The sequence below is a fragment of the Jaculus jaculus genome, chromosome 6 (genome assembly GCF_020740685.1).
Source record: "Jaculus jaculus isolate mJacJac1 chromosome 6, mJacJac1.mat.Y.cur, whole genome shotgun sequence".
Classification (NCBI taxonomy): Eukaryota; Metazoa; Chordata; class Mammalia; order Rodentia; family Dipodidae; genus Jaculus; species Jaculus jaculus.
In genome coordinates, this window is record NC_059107.1 from 5,831,874 (window position 1) to 5,846,179 (window position 14,306).

The following is a 14,306-nucleotide window of genomic DNA, read 5'->3' on the forward strand; positions in this document are numbered from 1 at the left end:
GCAGTGGTGATCCTTGTGACCCTGGTGACCTCAGTAGTACCTCTGGGCCCTCCAGGCTGTCCTGGACTGAAGGGAAGAAGCTGGTCTGGGAGGCAGGTAGGCCGGTTGGGACCTAGTAACCCCTGGGATTCCAGGGACAGGCAGTCTTGCTTCTCACAGAAACCGTCCCGAGAACCTCAGCCCCCAACCTACACAACTGCGCCCAAACCCCCATGTCTGCACAGGCCTTTCCACAGTGCTGTCGTTGGCTTGCCTGTCCCTTCTGGGCTATGGACAGTGTTAAGGCAGGGCAGCACCCATGTCCACTCCAGAAGGCCATGGGGGGGGGCATCAGATCCCCCCATTGACTAGGACGACTTTGAGATAAGAGACTCCAACTCTTCAACTCTGCACCTGCTCCCTGACAGATTTGTGCAAGTCCAGGGCTCCAGTGTGAGTCACCAGCCAGAGCCACATACAGTTCATAGATGAGGAGGCCAAGGGACCCCTTCCCCTGTGCTTCTTGCTCGTGCCCACACCACTGAAGGTGGTTCCAGGTAGTGACAGGGGCCAGGAGGGAGATGAGGCCAGAGTCCAGAACTGCTCAGACATGGGGACAACAGGCACCTCCGCAACATTGTGGGTCAGACAGAGGCCTTCTCTGAGATTAGGCCATGCTGGGCATTAGGAGGTCTTTCCAGGAGGGTGCAAGCCACACAGTGAGTGGAGTTTCAGTGACTATTTTATGGCTAGAAACTTAGTTCTTCGTACTGGATTCAGAAGTGGAAAAAAGTTTTGGTTTTTATTTTTATTATTACTTTTTTGGTCTTCTGTGTCCCAGGCTGTCCTCGAAATCCATACATAGCTGAGGATGACTGTGAACTTCTGATCCTCTTGTGCCTCCCATTAAATATTCCTTCCTTACCCTCTCCTTTTCCAGACTTTTATCCTATAGGGTTTTTTCTTTTTGTTTTTCAAGATAGGGTCTCACTGTAGTCCAGGCCAACCTGGAATTCACTGTGTAGTCTTGGGCGTGCCTGAGACACAGCAATCCTTCTACTTCACAAAGTGGTGGTGCAAGCCATTAATCCCAGCACTCGGGAGCCCGAGGTAGGTAGGATTGTGGAGACACGGTGAATTCCAGGTTAGCCCGCGCTGGACCGAGACCCTACCTTGAAAACACACAAAAACACCCTTCACAAGCCAGGTGTGGTGGCGCACACTAATCATAGCACTCTGGAGGCGGAGGTAAGAGGATCACCATGAGTTCAAAGGCCACCCTGAGACTACATAGTGGACTCCAGGACAGCCTGGGCTAGAGTGAAATCCTACCTCCAAAAAACCAAAATAAAAAATAAAATACTTTTCACAAAAAGGAACAACAACAAAAAAAGATAAGCTATAAAGTTCTGAGAAAGTGGAACAGGGCTGGAGAGAGGGATGGTTAAGGCGCTTGCCTGTGAAGCCTAAGGACCCAAGTTCAATTTTCCAGGACCCACTTAAGTCAAATGCACAAGGTGGCACATACGTCTAAAGTTCGTTTGTAGTGGCTGGAGGCCCTGGCTTGCCCATTCTCCCCCCCCCACCTTCCTCTCTCTAATAAATATTTAAAAAAAAAAAAAGAAAGATCAGTGGTTGCCAGGGGCTTGAAGTAGGGAGAGGTTGATTTCATAGGAGCACAAAAGAAATTTGGGGTGGAAATTTAACTTTAAAAAACATCTGAGGCTGGAGAGATGGCTTAGAAGTTAAGGCACTTGCCTGGAAAAGCCTCAGGACCCAGGTGTGATTCCCCAGTACCCACATAAGCCAGATGTACAAGGTGACACATGCATCTGGAGTTTGTTTGCAGGGGCTAGAGGCCTTGGGGTGCCCATTCTCTACCTCACTCAAATAAATAAAAGTATATATTTTTTCTTTTTCAAACTTTTTTTATTAACAACTTCCATGATTATAAAAAATATCCCATGGTAATACTCCCCCATCTTCCCCTTTGAAACTCCATTTCCCATCATAAATAAATATTTTTTAAAAAATGGCAACAAAAGATTTTCAGAGGACGTGCCATTCAGGGTGGGTCAAGTCCTCTGGGCAATACAGCTTTCCTTGCGTCTTAGAGCAAGTCCTGGAAGATGAAATGAGAAGACCATCTCCGATGGCTGTGGAGGTGGGCGCAATGGGATAATGCAGTTACTGTCCGCCTCGTCTACAGATACCAAGAGAGCCTGGGCACGGCCCAGAGGACCTACAGCTGCCTTCTCTACTTCCCTGGACCTGGTCAGCCCTTCCCTCGTCCACCCTCCAGGAGTCACTGCCCTGACTTCTCCCTGGGTCTCTCCTTGCAAGCTAGGGCTGCCTGCTTCATTTTCGAGATGCGCAACAGAAGATGTGCCGGCCTCGCTCAGGTGGGCAGCAGCGCCGGTGTGGGCCGTGTGGCACAGGCCCTGCACAGAGGAAGCAGCTCTGGGCTTCCCTCCTGTGGTTGCTCCAGGGACTCCTATGCCAGCGTACCAGGCCCTACAGGATCTGCTGCCGCATTTTCATTGCTACCCATCCTGATTTAGGTAATCTTGGCCTCCCTGGAATTTGCCCCATACTCTTCTACTATGCCCAAGTCCATATGCATTCTAGGTTACCCTCTCACACTGCCCCAAAGAGCACCACTCCAACCTAGTGAAGTTGGCCTCTTCCCACTTAGGGAGGCTTATCTGCCACCCACTGCCTGCCCCGGGTGAAGTGATCTTTGGATTCCAGGCGGCCTCACTTCTACAACATACATCACTTGTTTTTGTTTCAATATTACATTCTTAGGCCGGGAATGCAGTTCAGTTGGTAGAGTACTTGCTAAACATGCCAGAAGCCCTGGGTATGCTATAATACAGGTGTGATGTCACCTGTCTGTAAACCCCCCCCCACACACACACACACTGTGGAGGTGAGGACCCTGCTTCGGTTCCCCAGCATCCAGGTAGGCTCGGCAGCCTGCCTGTTATCTGAGCACTTGGAGGCAGAGAACAGGAGGTTCCCCCAGGAAAGAGGCAGATAGACTGCCGAATCAGTGAGCTCGAGGTTCAAGTGAGACATTTTGCTTTGGCAAATTAAGTGGAGAGTAGCTGGGCGTGGTGGCGCACGCCTTTAATCCCAGCACTCGAGAGGTAGGAGAATCGCCGTGAGTTCGAGGCCACCCTGAGACTCCATAGTGAATTCCAGATCAGCCTGGACCAGAGTGAGATCCTACCTCGAAAAATCACAAAAAGGAAGCAAGAAAAGTATAAACACCGATGCAAGGACAGTCACACGAGCGGGGGACGACGACAAGGGGTTCAGCGGCCTGCTAGGAGCAGCTCCGGTCCTGGAGAAGCAGCCTGGCTGCCGTTCACACCCGGCTTGGCGTGAGCTCTGCAGAGGAAGTGGGGAAGCCCGGGGCGGTCTGGAGAGCCTGTGAGGTCCTGTCTGCTCGGCTGCCGGGGCCCCGAGCGAGACTCGTTCAACTCTTCGCCCCCGCGACTTCCGAGCGCGGCCGCCCGGGACCACCCAGGCTCGGGGCACCGCGGCCGGATGCTCGGGCGGCCGTTTCCGAGCCGCGTCTGCGTGCTCCATCGGGGATGGACCCGGTCCCAGCCCCGGAAGGAGGCTTTATCCTAAAAATAACAGGAGGAGCTGAGGCGCAGAAGACAAAACCAACAAATAAACACACAGTTTCAAAGCCGGATTGTGCAAGGGTTGAAAAGAAAACAGAACAAGGTTGTGCAAGGTGCGGGGAGGCGGGGAGGGTGGAAGGTTGCAGGAGCGAATGGCCCCGGCTGAGACTGGCAAGAGAGAGGAGTAGCAGGTTCTGGAATCAAGAGCCGGGGCTGGGGAGGTGGCTCAGCGGTTAAGGCGTTTGCCTGCGAAGCCCGAGGACCCTGGCTCGAGTCCCCAGGGCCCACGTAAGCCAGCTGCAGAGGGAGGTACGTGTGTCTGGAGCTCTGGAGGCGCTGGCGTGCCCGTTCTCTTTCTCTCTTCCTCTTCCTGTCTCTCTCTGAAATAAATAAATGAAAACAACAACAACAAAACGGGGGCCACACGCCCACCTCACGCAGGCACTTTTCCCTGGGGGCTGTTCCTGGTCTGAGACCCGGGGAGGAGGGCGGACTCTCAACCAAGTTCCTGGAGCTGTGAGGGACCGAACCTACGACGCCTGTGTGCGCCATCCGCATTTCACAAGAGCATCGCGTGGAAAGCCCAGTCGTTGACCCTCTTCCATATACACTGCTCTTTAGAGATTAGTGTCTTTTTACCCTTCTGTGCAGGGGAGCGACCCAGGGCACTGCACACGGCAGGTAAGTACCTACGACGTTGAGGTTTTTTTTTTTTTTTTTGGGGGGGGGGGTGTTCAAGGCAGGGTTTCACTCTAGCCTCGGCTGACCCTAAACTCATTTTGTAGTCCCACGCTGGCCTTGAACTCAGCAATCCTCCCAAGTGCTCAGCCACTCTTTTTTTCCTTCCTTTCTGCCTTCCTTTCCTCCATTCCTTCCTTCCCTCTATTCCTTCCTTCCTCTTTGCTTTTGTTTGGGGGGTGGGGGTGGAAGTGGAGTCTCCTAGCTTTATGTAATCTCAGGTTAGGTTGGCCTCACACTCATGGTGATCCTCCTACCTCTTTCCCTTTTTTTTTTTTTTTTTTTTTTTGGCTTTTTGAGGTAGGGTCTCACTCTAGATCAGACGGACCTGGAATTTACCATGTAGTCTTAGGGTGGCCTCGAACTCACAGCGATCCTCCTACTTTTGCCTCCCAAGTGCTGGGATTAAAGGCGTGCACCACTACGTTGGGCTAAAGCCAGCCATGTTTAAATATACAAGTCAGTGGTACTAAATACAATGCTAACTACCTCCCCGCCCATTTCTAGAGCTTTCTAAGATTTTTTTAATGCTTTTCTTTGGTTTATTTATTATTTATTTATTTGAGAGTGACAGACAGAGAAAGAGGCAGAGAGAGAGAATGGGTATGCCAGGGCCTCCAGCAACTGCAAACGAACTCCAGACACATGTGCCACCTTGTGCATCTGCCTAACGTGGGTCCTGGGGAATCGACCCTCGAACCGGGGTCCTTAGACTTCACAGACAAGCACTTAACCGCTAAGCCATCTCTCCAGCCCTAGAGCTTTTTTTAAAAACAATATTATTTATTTATTTGAGAACATGAAAGAGGCAGAGAATGAGAGAGAACTTACGGGACCAAACTAGGCCATGACAAGCTTCAGTAAGGTGCCGCCCTAAATAGGCCTAAGTTTCAGTTTCCTGGAGAGGTAGGCAAGACTTCTGGAGAAATCCACGAACAAAGGGTGGACTGTTAATCAACAGTGACCCTGACATGTGGCCTGGAAGATAGCCACCATTTTGTGTCCTGGGGGCTCAGTCAGATCCTGGAGACATGTTCAAACATAGCCAAACATGTCCCTTTCGGTGTTTTTGCCCAACCAATCAGAGACAAGTGTTATGATTGTAACTGCTGATAGCCTAGCCAATCACTTTAGATTACCTACCCTGCCTGGAATTCCCCTAGTTGGGTCTAACAGGACCCTGCTGCTCCTCTTGGGTTGACCCCCACATGCTGGTTCATTCTGCATTGTAAACGCTCATTATTTTTACATACTATTTGAGTCCTGGGTCTTTCTTCAGTGATTCTCTGACCCATACAACAATGGGAGCGCCAGGGCTTCCAGCCACTGCAAACAAACTCCAGCTGCATGCACCACCTTGTGCATCTGGCTTATGTGGGTCCTGAGGAATCGAACCAAAGTCCTTTCTTTGGCTTTGCAGGCAAATGCTTTAACTGTTAAGCTATCTCTCCAGCCCTCTAGTTTGTTTGTTTGTTTTTTAATCACGAAGATGGTGGCGCATGCCTTTAATCCCAACACTCAAGAGGCAGAAGTGGTAGGATCACTGTGAGTTCGAGGCCACCCTGAGATTACACAGTGAATTCCAGGTCAGCCTGGGCTAGAATGAGACCCTACCTCGAAAAACTAAAAAAATAAAAATAAATGAATAAATAATTTAAAAAATCACGAAGATGATACTTAACTAGAATAGTCTGGAGTATAAATTAATGAAAATTCAAATTGACACAAATACCAGAGATCAATCACATTTTTCTTTCTCTCTTTTTTTTTCTGAGATAGGGTCTCACTCTAGTAGTCTCTGGGTGGCCTCTAACTCATAGTGATCCTCCTACTTCTACCTCTACCTCTTTTTTTTTTTTTTACAAGAATATAGGGGTTTGTTTGTGTGTTTGTTTGTTTGAGGTAGGGTCTCACTCTAGCTAAGGCTGACCTGGAATTTTCTATATAGTTTTAGGGTGGCCTTGTATTCATGGCGATCTTCCTATCCCTGCCTCCTGAGTGCTGGGATTAAAGACATGCGCCACCATGCCCAGTTTATATAATGTGTTTTTTTTTTAAATTATTTATTTATTTATTTATTTGAGAGCGACAGACACAGAGAGAAAGACAGATAGAGGGAGAGAGAGAGAATGAGCGCGCCAGGGCTTCCAGCCTCTGCAAACGAACTCCAGACGTGTGCGCCCCCTTGTGCATCTGGCTAACGTAGGACCTGGGGAACCGAGCCTCGAACCGGGGTCCTTAGGCTTCACAGGCAAGCGCTTAACCGCTAAGCCATCTCTCCAGCCCTATAATGTGTTTTGATACCATCTGCCTCCCATTACCTTCTCTTGACCTTCCCACTCAGCCCTTTCTTCCTAGTGTCTGTAAAGACAGTGTCTTGCTATGTAGCTCCTCCTGCTTCTGCATCCTGAGTTCTGAGATTATAAACACGCCCCGCCACATGCGGCCTTTTGTGATTATGGGGCTAGAACAGAACCAAGCTTGTGGATTTTGAGCAGAACCGACTCAAGTATGCTTAAATGCGCATACAGGCTGTCCACTGGGCGGGCGGCCCCGGGTCCCGCTCAGCCTGGCCCCCCTCTCTGCGATTCCCTGTGTCTCTTGCTCCTACTGTGTTCCAACAGAGATGGAGACTGAGTCCCAGCCCCGGGAGGAGGTTTTATCCTAAAAATAACAGAGCAGGAGCTAAGGCACAGAATACAAAATCAACAAATAAACACACAATTTCAAGGCTGGACTGTGAAAGTGTTGAAAAGAAAACAAAACAAGTTTGTGCAAGGTACTGAGAGGCAGGGAGGTGTCAAAGGTTCCAGGAATGAATGGCCTCTCAAGAAAAAAGGAATAGCAAGTTCTGGAAATTTGAGGTTGAGAAAAACTAGTCTGGTGTTTTACATCATGTGGATTGTTTCTTCACTTCTGAAATCAGGATTTCCACCTGACAAATCTTTAAAGTTCTAACATTAATGTCTCAGTTACAGTTTCTCTTCTTGGTTCCAGAATTTCATGCCAACTTGTAGTCTTACTGAAGGCTCTCTTGAAACTGCTATGTGATATAGCAAGGGTCACTAGCCTAGCACTAAGGAAGCCCGGCTGCAGGAGGCCACAAACTGCCTGACTCTCCAGGACCACTGCTCTCTCAAGGACAGATAAGGGAAAGGCACTTTCAGTGGGGCCTCTTTGTCCTGAGGTACTGTCTACGATTGATGACCACTTACTCCTGCTGCGCCTGGGCAAGCTTGGATGTGGACAGGGTTCTGAGTTTCCTTGTCTGCCCACTAATCTTCCATAGATAGCACGTATTCTACCACTGAGCTAACCCCCGACTCTCAGATCTACTCAGAACCACATAACGGGAAAATGTAAGGGGATTAGATGTTACTAGGGTTACTGACAAGAATGAACAAAAGCCCTATGATGAGGTTTGCCCATATGTGAATTCTTCCTTTGGTTTCATATTCCATGGTAAGTCAACTGTTCTAATAGCTATGTGTACAATCACATGTATTTAATAGACCAGTCTCACTTCTTACCCTACTTAGAAATCTCCAGCTGAGCTAGGATCCACATATGACAGAGAATATGTGACACTTGGCTTTCTACTCAGTGATAAAGAAAAAATAAGTTAGGAAATTTGCAGGAAGATGTATGGATCTGGAAAGGATTATATTAAGTAAGGCAACCTAGGCCCAGAAAGCCAAGCATCACATGTTTTCTCTCTTATGTGGATCCTACCTACAGATGACTGGACTAATGTGTGAGTAGGAAGAAAACTCAGTAGCAAAGGCCAGTAAGCTAGAAAAGAGATATAAAGGGAAGAGAAAGAAAGGGAGGGGGGTGCTTAATAGGATGGTATTGTATATATGTAAGTAGAAGAACAGATTAACGGGGTTGAAAAGGCCCAAAGTGAGGTCAGGGGAAGAGACTGAGTAAAGGAAAGGTGGAGGGAGGGCTAATCAAAATCTAAGAGGATATAAATAAATCATACAGAAACTTACTTTTTTGGACAATGGAACATTCAGGAGCCGTAGATTGTTACTAGAAATTTTTCAGTGCCAGGGATGGGATAGCTTCTAGTGAGTTGTTGGCCAGGGAGGTCCCTGATGCCCCCAAAACATCATAGGCCATTGCGAAGGCCCTTGGTTTCATAACAGGAATAAACAGGAATAGATGGTAAGACCCTATTGCTGAAGACTCCACATACTTGGGCTGCAAGGCCACTGAGAAATCCTGCTGAAGTTGAGCTGATAACCTCTTCCATGTAGACCAGCTGACAGAAAGCTGGAAGAAGCCATTCTACATGCAGTTCAATGGGAGAAAGAGAAATCACCAGTGAAGATACTCAACAGTGGACACTGCAAGCCTTGTAATTGGCCAGCCAAGCCAAACGAGCCAAAGGGTGCAATAGTGGCACGTCTGTTTGGGGAAAACCAACTGCCCTCCAATTGGACTGGAGGTCCGCTCCATGGGAGGGAATACATCCCTGATACTGAAAACTTAAAACAGGGGTAGTCATGAGCCCTCAGGGTATAATGTCTGCTGCTGTCTGGATAAGTGGATATACTATGCTTATGAAACTGCCCAGTAAGCACTTCTCTTAATTTTCATACCCTTATATTAATGCTACTCTCACTTTTGATAGAGAATCTTCTCTTTTCAGAAGGCAGTGACCTTGGGATGACTCAGAAGGCATCATGGTGCTGGAAAGAAGTGACAGGAGTGCTCAGTACTGTAATATCTCTATCACACCTTCCAAGGCTCAGCGTCTATTGCGGCAGAGGTGGCAGAAAGAATGTAAGAGCCAAAGGAAGGGTAGGACTCCTTACAATGTGCTCCCCCCAGACACAAAATAGCCTTGATATCCATGACTTCACAGTGCCTGACACTACCTACACAAGACCATCATAAGAGGAGGAAAAAATCATGACATCAAAATAAAAGAGAGACTGGTTGAGATGGGGAGTAGATATGATGGAGAGTGGAGTTTCAAAGGGGAAAGTGGAGGGAGGGAGGGTATTACCATGGGGTATTTTTTATAATCATGGAAGTTGTTAATAAAAATTTGAAAAAAGCCGGGCATGGTGGCTCACACTTTTAATCCCAGCACTCGGGAGGCAGAGGCAGGAGGATCACTGAGAGTTCGAGGCCACCCTGGGACTGCATAGTGAATTCCAGGTCAGCCTGGGCTGGAGTGAGATTCTACCTCGAGGAAAACAAATTTTGAAAAAATAATTCCAGCTGAAAGACTGAAGGAGCATGAGAAGGAATTCATATCCTAAAATATTGTAGTGTGTGGCTTATTGTTTTGAAGTTTATTCAATTTCATTTTATCCCTTTAAGCTCAGGGTTAAAGCCCTAAACTCAACCTGATTCATCTTGGCTGGAATTATGCTACTGTTTCTGAGCCACTAGGACTGACAAACATTGGTAACAGTTTTTAAGTAACACCTCTTCTGTCAGGCATTCTCTCCTTTTGAGTGTATGAAAAGGGAAAGGGGGAAATAGACTAGTTACCAAAAAAACAGTATTTATTTTCACATTTCAGGGTCTTCTGGCCAAAATTGTCCTAACCTGTGAAGACAGCACGGTGATGAGCTGTCAGACAGGTGCAACAGGGTTCTGCAGTTGCTCCGTGCCATGTCACATGAGATTAATTTCCCTAGAGGAAAGATTTTCTTCCCGCCCCAGATGGCATGGATAATTATAAAAGGTATTTTCATACTAAACACTGCCATTTGGTTCATTCATTTTACCCGTTTCGGAGTACAGAAAACAGAGTAAGAAAAAAATAGAGTTCTACTATTTCTAAATAGAACTGAGGGCAGGGAATGTAACTCTTAAAACGTAATTAGAAATATTTATGCCCATAATATTATTCCAACTTCAGAATTCATCTGTTAAATTTCTTAGGTTTAAGCTGTTGCCTGAACACGTAAGCTACAAAAATACTCCACAAATTAAGACTTTCTTCCACTCACGTTATATTTCTTGCCCCACTGAAATAACAAACATGAGCAAGACAAAAGAGAAAAAGTTGAAGGTATGACCACATTTAAGGTAGAAATTCTCTACTATTTTTTTTTCCAGGTAGGGTCTCGCTCCAGCCCAGGCTGACCTGAAATTCACTGTGTGATCTCAGACTGGCCTCGAACTCACGGCGGGCGATCCTCCCACTTCTGCCTCTGGTGTTTGGCCTTTTCCTCTTCGCTAGAGGATTTGTCACCCTGGTCTTCATCACTGCTGGTGCTCAGTTTGTCCAAATCCTCAAAATCACTTAGGTCACTTTCATCTACCTTATCATCTTCCACAAATTCTCCCCTTCCCAATTCTGTTCGTCTCCATCATCTTATTCCCCATCCAGGGAAGAGTCTCAACGGCGTCCAGCTGAGCAGCTCCCAGAGCTCTTTCTCCCCTTTGTTCCCTTCTTCCAACCTTCTCACTCAAAGAACAAGTTTCCTCTGTCCTGGCTTTAGCATAAGCTTTCTAATTCCAATTAGGTACTATGTTATTTGGTAAATCTCTGCCTACATTTGTGTTGTATAAAGTAGGCCCAGTAAGTTAAATTTCCATCTATTTGTTCCAATGCTTTCTTACAGTTTTTTTTTTCTTTTCAAATTTTTATTTTTCTATTAAATTTTTTTATTAACAACTTCCATGATTGTAAACAGTATCTCATGGTAATGCCCTCCCTCCCCCGACTTTCCCCTTTGAAACTCCATTCTCCATCATATCCCTTCCTCCTCTCAGTCTCTCTTTTACTTTGATGTCATCATCTTTTCCTCCTATTATGATGGCCTCGTGTAGGTAATGTCAGCCCCTATGAGGTCATGGATATCCAGGCCATTTTGTATCTGGAGGAGCATGTTGTAAGGAGTTCTAATCTTCCTTTGGCTCTTATATTCTTTCTGCCTTCTGCCACCTCTCTGCAATGGACCTTGGAAGGTGTGATTGAGATATTTCAGTGCTGAGCACCCCTCTGTCATTTCTTCCCAGCACCCTGGTGCCTTTTCAGTCACCCCAAGGTCACTGCCATCTGAAAAGAGAAGGTTCTCTACCAAACGTGAGAGTAGCATTAATATATGAACATTGAAAAGTGCTTACTGGGAAGTTTGATAAGCATAGTATATACATTTAGCTTTCTTACAGTCTTTACAAAGTTGTGCCTATCCCCAGAGATGCCTAGGAAAATCTGCTCACTCTATAACCTTCATATACAGGTAGCACTGTCCGTTTCTTCTTTCACTGTGGCATATTGACTATTTTCCAGAGAACAGGATGGCTGATTACACAAGCCAGTCAGGCTGTATTCATTTTTGCAAAAGCCCTGAGTCTTGGTCCTTATTTTGAAGAAACAGAATTGCTTGTCTCCTGGTGTGTTCCAGGTAACACCCTGTGGCTTCAGGTGCCCCATTCAGCATGCAGCTTCTTTCTTTAGATTTCACAAGCCCAAGTTGACTTTGAACTCTAAGTAGCCTCGGATGGCCTTGAATTCGTGATCTTCCAGCTGTCACCTCTCATGCTCAGTGATTACAGGCACGTACAAACATTCGGAATTTCTTAAAATTTATTTGTGGGCTGGACAGATGGCTTAGCAGTTAAGATGTTGGATCCCAGTTCAATTCTCCAGGACCCACGTAAGCCAGATGCACAAGGGGACACATGCATCTGGAGTCTGTTTGCAGTGGCTGGAGGCCATGGCATGTCCATTCTCTCTCTCTCTCCCTCAAATAAATAAATAATAATAAAATTACTTTAAAAATTTGTGTGTTGGGCTGGAGAGATGGCTTAGCGGTTAAGCGCTTGCCTATGAAGCCTAAGGACCCAGGTTCGAGGCTTGGTTCCCCAGGTCCCACGTTAGCCAGATGCACAAGGGGGCGCATGCGTCTGGAGTTCGTTTGCAGTGGCTGGAAGCCCTGGCACGCCCATTTTCTCTCTCTACCTGTCTTTCTCTCTGTGTCAGTTGCTCTCAAATAAATAAATAATTTTAAAAAAATTTGTGTATAGGGGGCGGGTGCCAAGGCCTCTTGACATTGCAAATGAACACCAAACGCTTTTGCCACTTTTGGCGACTGGCTTACATATACACATTGGGAACTGAACCCATATAGGTAAGCATCTTTAACTGCTGAGCACCTTCCCAGCCCTGTGGTCTTTCTTTCTTTCTTTCCCTCTCTTTCTCTCTCTCTTTCTTCTCTCTCTTTCTTTCTTTCTCTTTGAGGTAGGGTCTCACTCTAGCCTAGGCTGACCTGGAAGTCACTATGTAGTCTCAGAGTGGCTTCAAACTCATGGTGATCTTCCTATCTCTGCCTCCTGAGGTGTCTGAGTGCGCCACCATGCCCCAATTTTTTTATTTTTTGGCTTCTTTTTTGAGGCAAGAGTTTCATTTTAGCCCAGGTTGACCTCAAAACCTATTCTGAAGCCGGGCGTGGTGGCGCACGCCTTTAATCCCAGCACTTGGGAGGCAGAGGTAGGAGGATTGCCATGAGTTCGAGGCCACCCTGAGACTCCACAGTGAATTTCAGGTCAGCCTGGGCTAGAGTGAAACCCTACCTCGAAAAACCAAAAAAATAAAAAACCTATTCTGTAGCCTCAGGCTGACTTTGAACTCAGTTATCATCCAGCCTCAGCCTCCTTAGTGCTGAAACTAAATGTATGTGTGCCACAGGGCCTGCTATTTTCTTTTTTTCCCTTTATTTATTACTTATTTATTTGAGAGAGATATACAAAAATAGGCAGGTAGAGAGAGAATGGGCTTGCCAGGGCCTCCAGCCACTACAAACGAACTCCAGATGTGTGTGCATCTGGCATATGTGGGTCGTGGGGAGCGGAACCTGGGTCCTTTGGCTTTGCAGGCCAGTCCTTTAATGGCTAAGCCATCTCTCCAGCCCTCTTTTTCTTTTCTTTCTTTCCTTTTTTTTTTTTTTTTTAAGGTAGGGTCTCACTGTAGTTCAGGCTGGCCTCAACACTCACAGTAATCCTGCTCCCCCCACCTCAGTTTTTTTAAAATTTTTGTAAATACTTTTTGGTTTGTTTTTTGAGATAGAGTCTCACTCTAGTCCAAGTTGACCTGAAATTCTCTATGTATTCTCAGGGTGGCTTTGAGCTCACAGTGATCCTCCTACCTCTGCCTCTCTGCCTGGCTTTTTAAATATATATATTATATTTTTTATTTATTTTTTACTTATTTGAGAGAGAGCAAAAGGCAGAGAGAGAGAATGGGCGCGGCACTGCAATCGAACTCCAGACACATGCGCCCACCTTGTGCATCTGGCTTCCGTGGGTCCTGAGGAATCGAACCTTTGGACCTGCAGGCAAGCGCCTTAACCGCTAAGCCATCTATCCAGCCCACTTGTTTTTTGAGGCAGGGTCTCACTCCGTAAACCAGGCTTGCCTGGAACTCGCGGTGATCCTCCTGCCTCAGCCTCTCCCGCCCAGTTTTTACTTTGAACAGGGGGGCGCAGCGGCGGAGGACGGCGCAGCTGACCCGGCGCGCCCGCTTCCCCTTCCCGGGGGCACGCGGCCGGCCGCCGAAGGTTCCGCCCGACTCCGGGGCTCGCGCCCGCTTCCCCTTCCCGGGGGCACGCGGCCGGCCGCCGAAGGTTCCGCCCGACTCCGGGGCTCGCGCCCGCTTCCCCTTCCCGGGGCACGCGGCCGACCGCCGAAGGTTCCGCCCGACTCCGGGGCTCGCGCCCGCTTCCCCTTCCCGGGGGCACGCGGCCGGCCGCCGAAGGTTCCGCCCGACTCCGGGGCTCGCGCCCGCTTCCCCTTCCCGGGGCACGCGGCGCGGGCGGCTCCACTGCGGTGCGAGGGGGGGCGGCACGACGGCGCCCCTCCCGCGAAGCCGCTCGTGGGCGAGTCCGGACCCGGGCTGCGAGCGCCGCGCCTTCCGGTTCCGATGACAGCGGCGCCGGAAGTGGGGCCGGGAAGCGGGCGTCGGTGGCGGCCCGCGGGCTC